This window comes from Panthera leo, chromosome C1, assembly GCF_018350215.1.
Source record: "Panthera leo isolate Ple1 chromosome C1, P.leo_Ple1_pat1.1, whole genome shotgun sequence".
NCBI classification, from domain to species: domain Eukaryota; kingdom Metazoa; phylum Chordata; class Mammalia; order Carnivora; family Felidae; genus Panthera; species Panthera leo.
In genome coordinates, this window is record NC_056686.1 from 68,847,280 (window position 1) to 68,861,703 (window position 14,424).

The 14,424-nt window shown below is 40.5% G+C and overlaps 1 long non-coding RNA gene across 2 annotated transcripts; it reads left to right on the forward strand.

Moving 5' to 3' along the window:
- The first annotated feature begins 128 nt into the window (after window positions 1-128).
- LOC122227944 lies at window positions 129-6,017 on the forward strand. Of its 2 annotated transcripts, XR_006206290.1 has the most exons (4): window positions 129-315; window positions 1,526-1,674; window positions 2,131-2,198; window positions 5,823-6,017. It is a non-coding gene; the product is annotated as an uncharacterized LOC122227944 (long non-coding RNA). The 2 variants fall into 2 exon arrangements; XR_006206289.1 differs by lacking the exon at window positions 129-315 and having other exon boundaries at window positions 1,208-1,674.
- Window positions 6,018-14,424: the final 8,407 nt, after the last annotated feature.

Consider the following 14,424-nt stretch of genomic DNA (forward strand, 5'->3'; position numbering starts at 1 on the left):
TTGTGTCGCTGCTATTGTGACATTGTTCTACTCCTCAGTTGATGTCATCGGAACAAACATGCGTGGGTTACACTTGCATTGCTCCTAGGTAACAATTAGCCAGAGACCTCCTGCTCATTTCAGTAAAACTTGTGCTTTCTTTCAGGAGTCACGAGTGGATTTGAATGTCAGTGCCACCTTTTTCCTAGAAAAGTTCAGACTCTACTGGACGGTGATCTTACAGTCTCAGAGTCCTGTTACCTTCATTTAGTGGTTACAACTGGAAGGAATATTTACGATAGTGGAGGACAAAGGCATGTGAAACATGTGGGGAAGGTTAGCTGCATTTCAGTGCTTTGTGTGCCATTTTCGCTATCTCTTTGTTGCTACCTAGATATTTCCTGAGGAGTAACGTTTTAAATTTGGCACCAGGAACTTTGTAGTTACAGTGAGACTGGTTGCTGGGGACTCATTCAGTTTATGAATTATTTGCCAAGCCCTTTCCTCCTCTCAATAATTCTCTTTCCAATTTTTTTTTGGCATTTGCTTTAGCTGTCACTATTATGCATACGGCACTCACTAAATAGGAATACGAATAGCTAACACTTTGGGATATTTGTCAGGTTCTAGGTGATTTACATACCTTAGAGCAAGCCTTGAGATAGTTATACTACCACCCTACTTTGAAGTTGGGACCTAAGAAAGGTTAAGTTCTCTAATCTCCCATAGGTAGTAAATGCCAGTGCTGGGATTTCAAACATGGGTTTGTCTAGTACCAAAGACTTTACTATTAATTATTGTGCTGTATTGTTTCCTCACTTTCAGTAGTAGAAAATAGGAATGCAACTGTGGAAAAAATGAACAAAGGAATTGTCCGTTTTGCATAGTAACAATCGGGATGGTTTTGCCATTTTTCCACTTGGATAAGTTGCAACTACATTTCTCAGAATCCCTTTCCTTGTCCCAAAGAGGTTATTTAACTGGAAGATGGAAGCAAAGGCATAGCCATGATTCTTGGAAGGTCTGTGTGGTTAGATTTAGTAAGAAACAGATGCAGAGATGCTGGCAGATTTAGCCTGCCCTGTTGCCTTCAGTCTCCATCTAGGTGTTTTTTGGTTTTTGGTTTTGGATTTTTTGACTGGCATTTTCTAGAGGCAACAAGGACTAGGATGGAAAAAGTGGCTTCAGCAGTATGAGTGAAGAGGCAGTGAGTAGAGATTAGGCCAGAGATATAAAAGGAGACCATTTTACAGGACCACATAAGGATTTTGGCTTTTACTGAAAATGAAATGAGAAGCATGGGTGCTGGTGGGGCTTGGAGGAATGTTATGGAGTGTTGATATGATGCCCATCTTCTCAAAGGCTGACTCTGGTTCTTGTGAAAAACAACGCTTGGTTCACAAGTAAGGCTGGAGTTACCACTCAATATGGGGAATGATCAGCATATAGATGTCCCTTGGCATTGAAAGCCAAGGGACAGGAATGAGTGTGAGTAGTCATGTGAAGAGATAGGAAGACAGCCTTAGGACACTCTAATTGTTATAAGGTAAAGAAGTCAAGGAAAAACCAGCAAACGAGATTGAGAGGGAACATTCTGCAAAGTAAGAGGACCGGGAGAAAAATGACATTCTGGGTGCCAAGAAGAAAGTATTCATGAAAGAAAGAGTGATCAACTTTGCTAAATGATGCCAATGAGTTGAGTAAGATAAATAACAAGAATTGACTGAAAATTAATCAGTTGCTTACTACTAAAAAGTGAACCTAAATTCCCCCAAAATATGAGAATGAGACAGACTGGGCGGGGGGTGGGGGGGGGGGTGGTGCACCTGGGTGGCTCAGTCAATTAAGCATCCACCTCTTGATTTCAGCTCAGGTCATGATTTCACCATCATGAGATTGAGTCCAGCATTGGGCTCCTTACTGAGCGTAGATCCTGCTTGGGGTTCTCTCTCCCACTCACTCTGCCCCTCCCCTACTCCTCTCTCTCTCTCTCTCTCTCTCTCTCTCAAAAATAAATAAATAAACTTTAAAACATAATGAGACAGATTGTTTCCAATAGTTTATTACTTCTTCCTAGAAAATCTCTATCCCCTTTCTCTGATTGAAACCTCTGTTCATCAGGAGATATCAATTCAATTTCTCCTTTTGCAGAATGTGATAATCTAGGAAGCATGGACTATATCATATTTTGGTATTCTCAGAGTCTGGCAGCTAAAAGGGTAAGTAGATGAATGAACATATTTGTATGTGAAAGAAACATTTAAATGGAAATAACATTTACCATACACCTAATATATGCCAGAAATCTTGCAAGAAGGTTGATATTTTCACAGTACATTATTCTATATGATTGATATTATTCATCTAATCAATTAATTTTAACCACATTTTACAAATTAGGAAGCTCTGGCTCTTGATGTTAAGCAGGTACACACACACACATGCACACACACACACAGAAATAACATCCACCCTGATGGCAGAACTGGGATTTGAACCATTTCTGACCTCAAGACTCATGATATTGCTACTAAATTACACTGAATAAATAAATGAACAAAGGAATGAATACACTGTACTTTTCCTTCTTGATGTCACTTACTGGAATGGCTTCCTATCCTAAGGGTGCTGCCATATGCCAGCTCAGCCCCTCAAATACACATAGTGACATCACTTTGGTCAGTAGCAGCAGCAAGGTTAACCTCTTCCTCATCAAAATTCTAAACTATATTTATGCAAATTGTTTTACAATGGATATTTTTAAAGAAAGGGGGAGGTATCAAGCAAGTCTCATTTTTTCCCCCTATCAGGCCAGCCTGAAACTTAATCATCTCTGACTATGCTGTTTGCTTCCCAGTTCTGTTTTGCTTTCATATAGAAATAGCCCAGCTTTCTTGTATTTGCAATTCCCTCCATCTTGGATGGTTTCCCTTCAGGAATAAACACTTATTCCCTCAACTTATAGGGGGGCTGTGAGCTGAAAGTACTCCCATGACAGCCTCTTATAGGGATTGCCTCACTGCAGAGATCTGCCTGGACCAAGGTCACACTTCTTTCCCAGGGTATCTTGTATCCAAACAATTGATTAATTGGTAAGGAGATATAAAGACCCTACCCTTTCACTTGAACTCTGGATAACCCCAAATGGTCATGACATATTCAGAGCTTCCAGAAGGACTGGCTGAGACATTGTTGAGACTGTGTTGTAGCTCACTTTCTCCCTCTGCCCAATCCTGCTCCCTTCTTTTCCACAAGGCAGTCCCTTCTAAATTTCTTGCTTGTTAATCTTTATCTTCGGAGCCTGCTTTCCAGGGAACTCAACCAGTGATGCACCCTGAGTTTAAATGCTTAAACCCTGAGTTTCACAACATGATCGTGTCTTCAGTCTCTGACAGTACATGGGCTGAAACTCCATGTCTACCATTTATTAGCTGTGAGGCATTGAGCAGGTCACTTAACCTCTCTAAGCCTCAGCTTCATCTGGCAAATGGAATTAGTAATCATGGATTCAACCAAAAAATACTCACAAAACACTTAACATACTGACTGGCACATAGGAAGCTTTCAATATATGAAAAATATTTGGGTGATTATTAAGGGAGATACCACACCGCCTCTGAAATATTGAACAAAGGAGTCAAGGGTGATGATCTAATCTGGCTTAATTTCACAGACAAAAAGGGATTAAGTTATTTGCTCAAGAGGCATAGTTAGTTGGGACAGACTTGAAACTAAAATGCAGGTCTCTTGACTCTATTGCACCATGCTGACTTTATCTTTTAACCAAACATCTTGGCAATGTAAAAACGGTACTATATAGCCAAGGTTTTAATTTGCACATTTATGCTTAAGAACATATTCCAGAAGAAGTGACTCTAATAATCCTTGGGTTATAATTATAAGAGACCATAACTCAGTCAAAATTCTTAATTCGAATGAACTTTTGGAAGCATTAGTATTTTCTGGTTGTCTCTGTTTCTGGTCCCAATTAGTTAGAAATGAAAAACGTGGAGAGTTGGACTAAAATATTCTCTGTATTTCTGAAGCGTCTCCAAGACATGATTTGGATATTCTAAGAACTTATGATTCTATTGACCATCCTGTTTTCATAAGATAATGAAAGTCTTTCTGTTCCCCAGAGGTAAACTATGCTTTCTTCCTTTTTCCCTAAAAACATTAAGGCTGAGAAAAGTCAGTTTGTTTTTTTTTTTTAACGTTTATTTATTTTTGAGATAGAGAGAGACAGAGCATGAACGGGGGAGGGGCAGAGAGAGAGGGAGACACAGAATCGGAAGCAGGCTCCAGGCTCCGAGCTGTCAGCACAGAGCCCGACGCGGGGCTCGAACTCGTGAACCACGAGATCATGACCTGAGCCAAAGTCGGACACTCAACCGACTGAGCCACCCAGGCGCCCCGAAAAGTCAGTTTTAAGGAGAAAATTACCAAAGACAAAAATCACCTTACGTTATCTGGATTTTAAATTGTGTGAGCGACCATAACACTCAATCCACAGACTATTTGAGTCACTTTTATTACATAACTATGTTTACATTGTTTCCTTGCTTTGTTTAGTCAACGATTTCACTGATCAACAGATGTTTATTTAGCATCTACTATAAACTCTGTAGCATTTATCCTTTATTTCCCAGAGGAGCAAAACAAAGCTGTTCCATTAAAATTTGAGCTCTCCCTCTCATATACATACACAAGACATTTAAAATATATGTTCAAGAAGCAATCATCACAGCCTTTGCTTTGGATAAACGTGAAGAACCTACCTTGCATCAGAACTCTCATCTCTCTGGGTGCCTGGATGGCTCAGTTAGTTAAGCATTTGACTCTTGATTTCAGCTTGGGTCATGATCTAGAGGTTCGGTTTCTGAGATCAAGCCCCATGTGAGGCTCTGTGCTGACAGTGGGGAGCCTGCTTGGGATTCTCTCTCTTCCTTTCTCTCTCTGCACATCCTCCATTCATACTAACATGCACACACTCTCTCTCCCTCTCTCAAAATGAATAAATAAACATTAAAAAAAAAAAAAGAACTCTCATCTTTCCATTAACACTTACTCAAATAGCATATCTTGATATATAACAATAATTAAAGATATAATTGATAAGACACTTACTGAAAGTGACCAAGCATTTAATAGAGTCTCCGGTACTTAAGACTCATGTATTATCGAGCATATATTTTCTAAATATGTGTAAACTTTGTAATTCAATTAACAATAAATATGATTCACATCAAAATAGTGTCACAGGTGAGTGGCATTTGGATGCTCTCATTTCTGAACACAGAGCAAGATATATTGACCCTATTACAAAGAATAAATATCAATAAAACAGCAGGTCTCTGATAAACAGATATAATTACCAGAAGGATCTGCCTATTTACACATCAGGACTGCTGTCTTGGTATACCTTATCGCGTTACATAATTATCAAATAAAACAGTAATTCTGGGATAAGTAATAGCAATCACACAGAGTACTGCATGGTTAGGTATTTTCATCTTGGTTGGAAGACATTAGTATATAATATGTAACTAAGCAGTTCTCTGCATATCTGAACGGTGAACGAATACCAAACTGGTGTCTGAAAACCAATCAGCAGCCAGTGGAGAGGGTACTTCTCTCATGATTTTACCTGGTTTTCACTTTAGTGGAGAAAACCAGCACTATCAGTTGTAAGACAGTTTTCAGATAGTGTTTTTCATCTAAACTTTCCGTTTGGGGAAGTTTCCTTTTGTAAAATCAGAAGTCCTTAAGGGAGTGAATATGGCCCTGCAACAAGAGCTTCTTTTGCTTCTGGGGCAAGTATGTCTGCATTCTTTTCCTCCCAGCTCTGTGATGGGCACATTAAGAGCTATTCCTTGCTCAGTTGTGCAGCTCCTACAGAAGAGGACAGCAGGAGACCGGGCGGATGGCCAAGACAGAGGGTGAGGAGAGCAGAGACCACAGCCACTGCAGTAGGCCATCTGCTACAGAAAGGAAACAAGGAAAAGGCCTGCTCTGAGCTCTCAGGTGCTCCCGGAAGCCTTCCGGTGTGGGCCCTTGCCCTCAATTGACCTGGGCTTCTACAGAACTGGGAAAGAGCTCTGTGATGTGTGGTTTTGAGCCACAACTTTGCATCATAATAGGTTTGGTAGAGTCTCACTGATCGGAACAGTACTCGTGTGTATGGAGACCTTTGGATTGATTGATAGGCCTCTTACTAGCTGCCATTCAGAAGATACTTTCAGTTCTCTCATTGAATGAGATTCCGGCCAGTTTTTCCCCAAGCCATTTCCTTTTTTAACTCTTTTTTGTCCTTTAGGATTAGTGCCACTGTCCTTCAGGCTGAGCAAGATGGAGCATTTCACTGTCACTCACCAGTCAGTCAAATTGTGACAAAAGGCAGTTCCTTCCTGTCAGGATCCTGAGGAGGAGAGGAGGGGGGCTCTCAGCAGGGGCTGTCTTTGCAGCACTTAATGCCTTTGGTCCTGAAAGGAAAAGAGTGGGAAGGAGCAGGAAATTGGACTTAAGTCACCTCCAAATCAGGACACAGTTCAATCCTAGCTAGTGTTTGTTTATAAAATAACTCTCTAATTCACACTCTGTCTCCCATTTAACCTCTTGGACACATGGCGTTCAGCCCTACTGAGAAGATTTTCTGGAGCTGTTCAGAAAAGTGCTGAGTTTGACACCAACAGAAAGGAATTTGGGGTCAGAATTACTATTTTAAACTTCGGCCTTTGGGATTTAGAAAAGATGTTTCCGATATGCCAAAACAGCTGGAAGAGCCTCTGAGTAAGCGAGGTTGCCTTAATTTGTATTATAGGTGAGGACAACCAGGTCTGGGGAGGTGGGCTGACTTCCTCCTGCACCTTCAGAGTCTGTGATAACATCTCACAGCCCTGAAGGCACAGAACTACGAAAGGGAGAGCAAATCCCTGCAAGCACCAGACCACTCCCAAGGTGAAGTTGCACTTGGTGGGGGGATCCCCTGTCTCTCCCTGTTCCAGCTGAGGCTTTTTCAGTCTTCACCAGATAAAAAGAGACATTCAAGGTCATTAGCCCAATTTTTCTCTGTGAGGGTGGAGCTGGGATTGGCTGCAGAGCTATTCTGATGACCCAGAAATTACATGTACTCATTTCTTTCTTTTTAGATAAAAGCATTTCTATTCCAGTTTTTCTATGGCTCTTTTTCAAGGGAAGAGGAGGAAAAAAAGTCCCACATCTTTGCTAGCAGACTCTCCTTTTCTATGTGCAGTCTTTTATAATCTATCTTGATTCTCAGCCAATAGCTTACTTTTTTTTTTTTTTTTTTTTTTTGTACTTTGTATCTTTTAATCACCTAAGGAATCTGACTCAGTGTCCTTCCCTCTGGATCACAGGCTACTCCTCCTTTATCTGTATCTCCCAGGAGGAGAGGGAGAGGCTAAAAACCTTTTTTCCTATGTTGGCTCCTGCCCTGACAATGTAACTTCCTTGTCTCCCAGCCCTTTTCTGGACTGTTATTCCTTCCTGAGCTTGATTTCAAAGCAATATTTTTATGTAACAACAGGAAAATCTCTTAAGAAGTTATGTTATTATTAAAACAAATTAAGAAGTTGTCTCGTATACATGTGTCCACAAATGCACAGAAGTGTGTGTGTAGAGGTGTCTAACTGCATGAATGTATATCATATAAGATCATGGAAAGCCTTTTTCTTTGTGGGTTTTTCTTTTTGTCTTTAAGAGCAACAACTACAGTCCAAAATGAAAAAAAAAAAAAAGAGTAAAAACAGTCACTAGATCCTTTTTAATAGTTTTTCTTTGGGGAAGAGATAGGCAATTATATGATAAAATATTTCCTACTTGGATCGTAGCGAATTGAAAGCCCTGTTCATAACCACACTTGCAGGTCTTGGTATGATAGGTAAAATAGATATAATGAAAAATGAATTAACAATCACTAACACATGATGAAAGTCATTCAAATATGAAAAATGTCAATGGAAGGGCTAGGACCAAACCTAGTCCCATTTCAGTCCTTGATTATGGTTTTAACTATAAATCTCAGAACTGTGGGCAGATTTCTTTGGGGCACAGAACATTTTTTCTGCTCAAGTTCCAATATCTTTCCTTTAACAATGATTTTTCTCTTTTCCATCCCCCATTCAGACACATTCAGTTTTGCCAAATGTCTGAAAGTTTATATAAAACAATGAATTTGACAAATCATAATCTCCTTTAAGTTGTCATCAGTAGCTTCTCTGACAGGTTCCAGGTACTGGGTTATGTTTGAAATGTTATGCTGCTTTTGGTTTTCTACAAAAATACATGAAGTGATGAGAGATGCACAGTTTGAAATAGACATCACAATAAAAATATAACTTCTTTCTTACATTGGCTGGTTACTCCTTTGATTTATACATTTATCCATGAATCTCAGTATGTGAAATTTCAGATGTAGAAATTAAAAACACAACCCTAGGGGTGCCTGGGTGGCTCAGTCAGTTAAGTGTCCAACTTCAGCTCGGGTCATGATCTCACACTCCGTGAGTTCGAGCCCCATGTCAGGCTGTGTGCTGACAGCTCGGAGCCTGGAGCCCACTTCAGATTCTGTGTCTCCCCCCTTCTCTGCCCCACCCCTGCTCATGCTCTGTCTCTCTCTGTCTCAAAAATAAATAAAAACATTAAAAAAATTTTTAAAAAAGCACAACCCTAACTTCCACTTGCTTCAAAGTATCAGTATGTATCCTAATTCTAAAAATGTTTGTGTTAATACTTTCTTGTTTTCCTCTCAGCATATCTTAAGCATTGGTGACACCAATAGTGAGACCAGAAAGGAAGATATATTCTGAATGAGACCAAAAACAAAACTACGGGTAAAGGAAAAGAAGCAATACTCCCCACATTACATGATGCAAGAGAATAAGGACCACATTGCTAAAACCTGCTGTATTACACACACACACACACACACACACACACATCTTCGTATTAGGGCACAGACTTAATATTTCTAATTATTTATAAATATCTAAATATGTAGATATTTATATATTTATAAATTTATATTTATAAATATAAATATATATTTATAAATTATTTATAAATATCTAAATATAAATTTATAAATATTTCTAATATTTCTGAAACTACATAAATTCTCAGATTTAAAAATTTATTATAGGGATGCCTGGGTGGCTCAGCTGGTTAAGGGTCTGACTTCAGCTCAGGTCATGATCTCACAGCTCTCGTGAGTTCAAGCCCCAAGTCAGGCTCTGTGCTGACAGCTCAGAGCCTGGAGTCTGCTTTGGATTCTGTGTCTCCCTCTCTCTGCCCCTCCCCCACTTACACTCTGTCTCTCTCTCTCTCAAAACTAAATAAACATTAAAAAATAATAAACAAAAAATAAAAATATATTATATAGGAAGATCCTCAAAACAATCACGAAAAAATAGGGAACTGCAGAAGTTTTCATGTTCTGAGATTCATCAAATTTCTTCAGATTCCTGTGTAAAAGTTCTGTCTTCAGTGGTTCCCAGTTTATTCATTTATGTTATAACCTAGTTACTGATTGCAGATTATGTATTCGGACAATACTAAATCCTAGGGATTTCATGCAGAGTTCCTGCCCTTAAGGAGCTTACCAAGTGGTAGAGGGGAAGCATGGTCAGTCATATGTAAAATTACAACCTGGCAAAATATTCTGGTGGAAAGGAGCCTGCTTCTAAATATAATGAGGTGGTAGGATGGCAAAGGATTCTTTGAAGAAATCAGAATGGAGGTGTAATCTAAAGAATGGGTAAAGGTAATGAGAGAGTGACTAGCTGTCCAGAAAGAAGAGATGATGTGGGCAGTGAGAGGAAGCGCAAGCACATGCATGAAAGGCTCTGGATGCTGGGACACACAGAAGGAGGAGGGGCTTAGTGACGCAGCTGAGGCTTGACAGTTAAGTAGGTACCTAGCATATCAATGCAATCACTAGTGGGGGGTAGACAGAGAAGGGTAGGATTATAATGCGACTAGGTGGTGGTAATAGAGATTGAGAAGAGGGACCAGATGAAGGATACACAGGAGGCTAATGTGGCCAAAACTGTTGGATAGGGGAGAGAGAAGAACCATGGAAAGCTCTCAGGTTCCAGGTATGAGTGTTCGGATGCTCAGAAGATGATAAAATATAGATTACATGTGACAAAGCCAATTCTGAAGGTCACAATGATGAGTTCAGTCCTGGACGTGTTGTGTTTAAAGATGGTTAGCAGGCTTTATGATAATGACTCTAAACATCTGGATAGATTGTGCTGCAAATACCCATTTGGGAATTTTAACGTATAAGTGGTATTTGAGAGCTTGAGGAACGGATGAGAGTTTTAGTGGAGGATGTCCAATAATAGTGGTGTGCTAAGGACAGAATCCTGATGTAAGCCAGCATTTAAGAAGCAGGTAAAAACAGAAGCCTCTGAGGAGACAGGAGCCAACCATCTGAATGTAAGAGGGGAACTAGTGGAGGACAGTGGTGAAAAAGGTCACAGCAGTGGGACAACAACAGTGTCAAATGCATCAGAGCTATCCTTTAACATCTGGGAATTAGGAGATTTGTCAATCAGGAGATCATTCCCATCCGGAATGAGAGAAGTAGAGTGAAACAGGCAGAAGTCAGATTACCTGAGATGGGGAAGTGAATGGGAGGTGAGAAGGCAGAGAAGTCTGGGAATGTAAAGTCTGGGAAGAGTGTGGGATGATGGATCAACTAGGGGTGTTATTGTTAACGGGGAGAATTTTGTGTGCATGTGTTGGGAAGGATCGAGGGGAAATAAAAAGGTTGAAGTTGCAGTAGAGATGGGAGACAAACAGAAGAGGCAACACTGTGGAGAATGGCCAAGGGGACAGGGTTGAGGCCTGAAGGAATGAACTGATCCTGAGTAGGAATTAGGCACCTTTACTTTGGGGACAGAGGAAGGAAGTTCGATACACAGGGATGATAGTTTGTTTATCCCTTTTCACTGAGGGTTCTTTCCACTAAGTAGGAGTTTCTACTAGAAAGGACATGTAGATTCAATAGTATTCTTTAATATGACAGATGACAGGGAGAAAGGAGTGGCAATGTAGTGTCACTGAAAGAACATAGTCTCAGAGTACATAATTCATACCTGAGATCCCCTATTTCCTTTCTTTGTGACCATTGGCACACACACTCACATGCATGCATGCATATCTACACAGGTGCATGCACACACGCAAACACATTTTTAATTTCACAGAGCCTTTGCATCCTGCGTGATTATCCTGGAGGGTAATGATGCCTTCCTCATGATTTTGTAGTGCGGGTTAATTAAGATAGTGTATATATGTATTATATCAGCCAATATCCAGTCAGGAAAACAGACACAACTTGGGATATTTCAAACAGAAAGAAATTAAAGCATGGCACTAGTTACCCAGGTGCGGGGATAGCTGAAAAGCTAATACAGGAACTGTGAGGCAACCTAGAGATTAGGCAAAAGATGTAGCCATAACCACCTTTATTCCTGGAAAAACAAAGAGACAAAATGGCTTTACTGGAGCTTTGGGTGGAGGGTAACTTGGTAAAAAGCAGAACCAGGCAGGACTTGCTCAGCAGTATTGGTTGCCCTGAGGAGAAGCTGTCTTATGAAACCCGGGACAGCAAGGGAGGCACAGATGCTTCCAGAAATGCCAAGGAAAGGACATTAGCCTTCTGGAAATGCCTCACTTTGGTCAAACCTATATGGAAGCCAGAGGAAACAGAAGCCTTGGCAACGCAGTTTCCTGTGAAACTGCACGGCGACAGAAAGTCCAAGAAAGGATCTGAGAGCAAAATACACAAATGGCAAAACACCGACATGCTAATTTATCTAACAACATATCTGGCACAGAGCAAGCGCTTAAGAAATGAGACATTCTCAGTTGTATCAATCTGTTTTAATGAACAGAGATGGCACAACTTAGTTGACAGGGAGGATAAAATGAAAAGTCAGAGAATTATTTTAGAGTGGCTGCCTATAACAATTGAACTGACTGTTGCTCCTGTTTATGACGCAGCTGAGACAGTTCTGGTTGTTGAAATATTTGCAAGACTCATTCCGCCTCAAAGTGGAAAATCCCGTTTGGGGGAAACTTTCTGAGGACTTTAGGAATACTTGAGTCGTCTCTTCAATTTGAAAACAACCGCTGGCATTGCCCAGCTCCTCACATTTTATGGCTAGGAAGTAGATGGCTTGTATTCCACTCTTCGTCTCTGGCACCTCATGGCTGTTAATATAATATCACTCCCAGCCCAACAGGATGTGCTGCTTGGAGGATCTTGTCTTTGAAGTGAAATGAAACCCTAAAGCTTTCATTTGCCTAATGAAAACCTCAGCCAGGATTTTCCCCCATTTCTGATCACATATGGAGTCTTCTAAGCTCGCTTTGGCTTGGGACGCCAGATGCCGGTCCGCACGTGGCATTCTCACCCAAATTTGGAGCAGGTGCCGGTGATCAGGACAGGAAACAGATATTCAATCCAAAGAAAATCCCCCCCCCCCGCTTGGTTATACGAGGAGGGAAGCTCAGTACTGAATTATAAAAGGATCCCTATTAGCTTACTGCCCTAAGTACCAATCTATGTAGGTTGTTGTCTGCTTCTTGGCCTATGACTTCTTGGGAACTCGGGCATAAACATTCAGATCTCACATAAGAAGCCTTTATAAATATGAATGTGATTTTCCCTAAGTCTAAAGGTGGTTTTCATTTTAAAAAGCAACATTAGACCATCCTAACAGCCAGCATCGAATGAAGAAAAATGTTCCCAGTAGATATGAGAAAATGGGCACCAACACAGATGTTTCTGTGTAGGAGCCTCTGCCCCTCCTCCCTTTTCCAAATACACAGCACTGAGTGGTGGCTGTTAGGGTCACGAGCAGAGGAAGTTCTCAGATGCCAGTGCAAAGCAATAATCTTCAAGTGGATGCCAGGCCGACAGGGATATGGTGTTAGTTACAAGGAAGTCAGGAGGCCAGGACTGAGAGTCAAGGAAAGTTAAAAACAAAATCAGTATGAGGGGAAGGGTCACAGAGGGAAGCAAAGAGGAGAGTCAGAAGGAAAACATCTGTAGGCACTGTGAGAGCTAACAGGGAGGGGAAGTGGGTAGAGCACATTTTTTTTCTTCCCTTACTGTTTGTTGCATGTGACGTGGTTTTGATATTCTCCATGTTTCTTAAAATATTCACAACTCAAGACTACTGATGTGTGGATATGAGTTACTCTTTCTAAATGGAGGGTCACTAAACAAATGTTAACACTCACCTACTCCTCCAGGGCTCTATCCTTGCGTCTTTTACCAGACACTTAGCCCCACCAGCAAATTCAGTGGCTGCTTGGGCCTCATGAGCTTGGACGATTAGGTGAGAGCACACTCTAGCCACATCTGGCTGTGTTACCTGAAGACGACATAGGATGTTATTTTCTTTTATTTCACTCAATAGTATTTGTGTTTGCTTCCTGCTGAGAGGAATTTGGAGAAGCAAGTAAAGAGAGTGTTTTGTTGTTGTTTTTCTAAACGTACACTCTTCATTTCAGAGCACATTAGCAATGTAAGCCCTCTCTTTTCATTTGATTTAGTTATTCTGTTTTTCCCCTCCATCCCCTCTCCCCGTTTTTATCCTTTTTCCCTTCCTATAGGCACCCGCACTAATATATTTGATTCTGGTCTTTTGATATGAACCTATCCTTATAAAACAGGTAGCGATATTAGAGTATTTTAAAATATAAGTCATGTTGTGCTATAAATTTATTTCTGTTTCTTCTTCTTTTTTCACTCTATACTGTATTTGTAAGGTCTGTGCACTTTGCTACATGTGCACGTATGTGTTTATTTTTAACTGTGATGTCATAATCTCCAGTATTCATCTGCACATTTTAGTTATCCATTCCTGTATCTATTCCCGTATTCTTAGGCTGCCTCAAAGTCTCTTCTATAAAAACCGCCATGAACAATCTCACACAAGATCCCTTCGGGATCAGTGTGAGAAATCCTCTGGGATGTATACCCAAGCCAAGGATGGCTGGGATGTTGGCTCTGCACACACATTATTCCCCTCACTACTATCAGATTGTAAAGCAAATATTTTGCAATTCTCTTGGCCATATGGTTTCCATTTGACCTCTAAACTATACAAAAATCTCAAATCAATACTCCTTAGCCTCATCTCTCATTGTTCCAAAATTTCCTGTGTAAATTTGTTTCTTCCCACCTGTCATCTTTAGTAGAACCATATTATGGTCTGCAGACATTCTGCTGCATCAAAAATGAGTCTGGGCTTACTTTTGAAACGTTTGAGTTAGCTTTATTAGAATTGATATGGATTGAGATACCACAATATGATTTTTAAAGCCATTACTAACCTCATCATTAAACACTTGAATTAGCAGCATTTCAAGCTATCCCAACGGTCCCAGGTGAGATGTACTTCA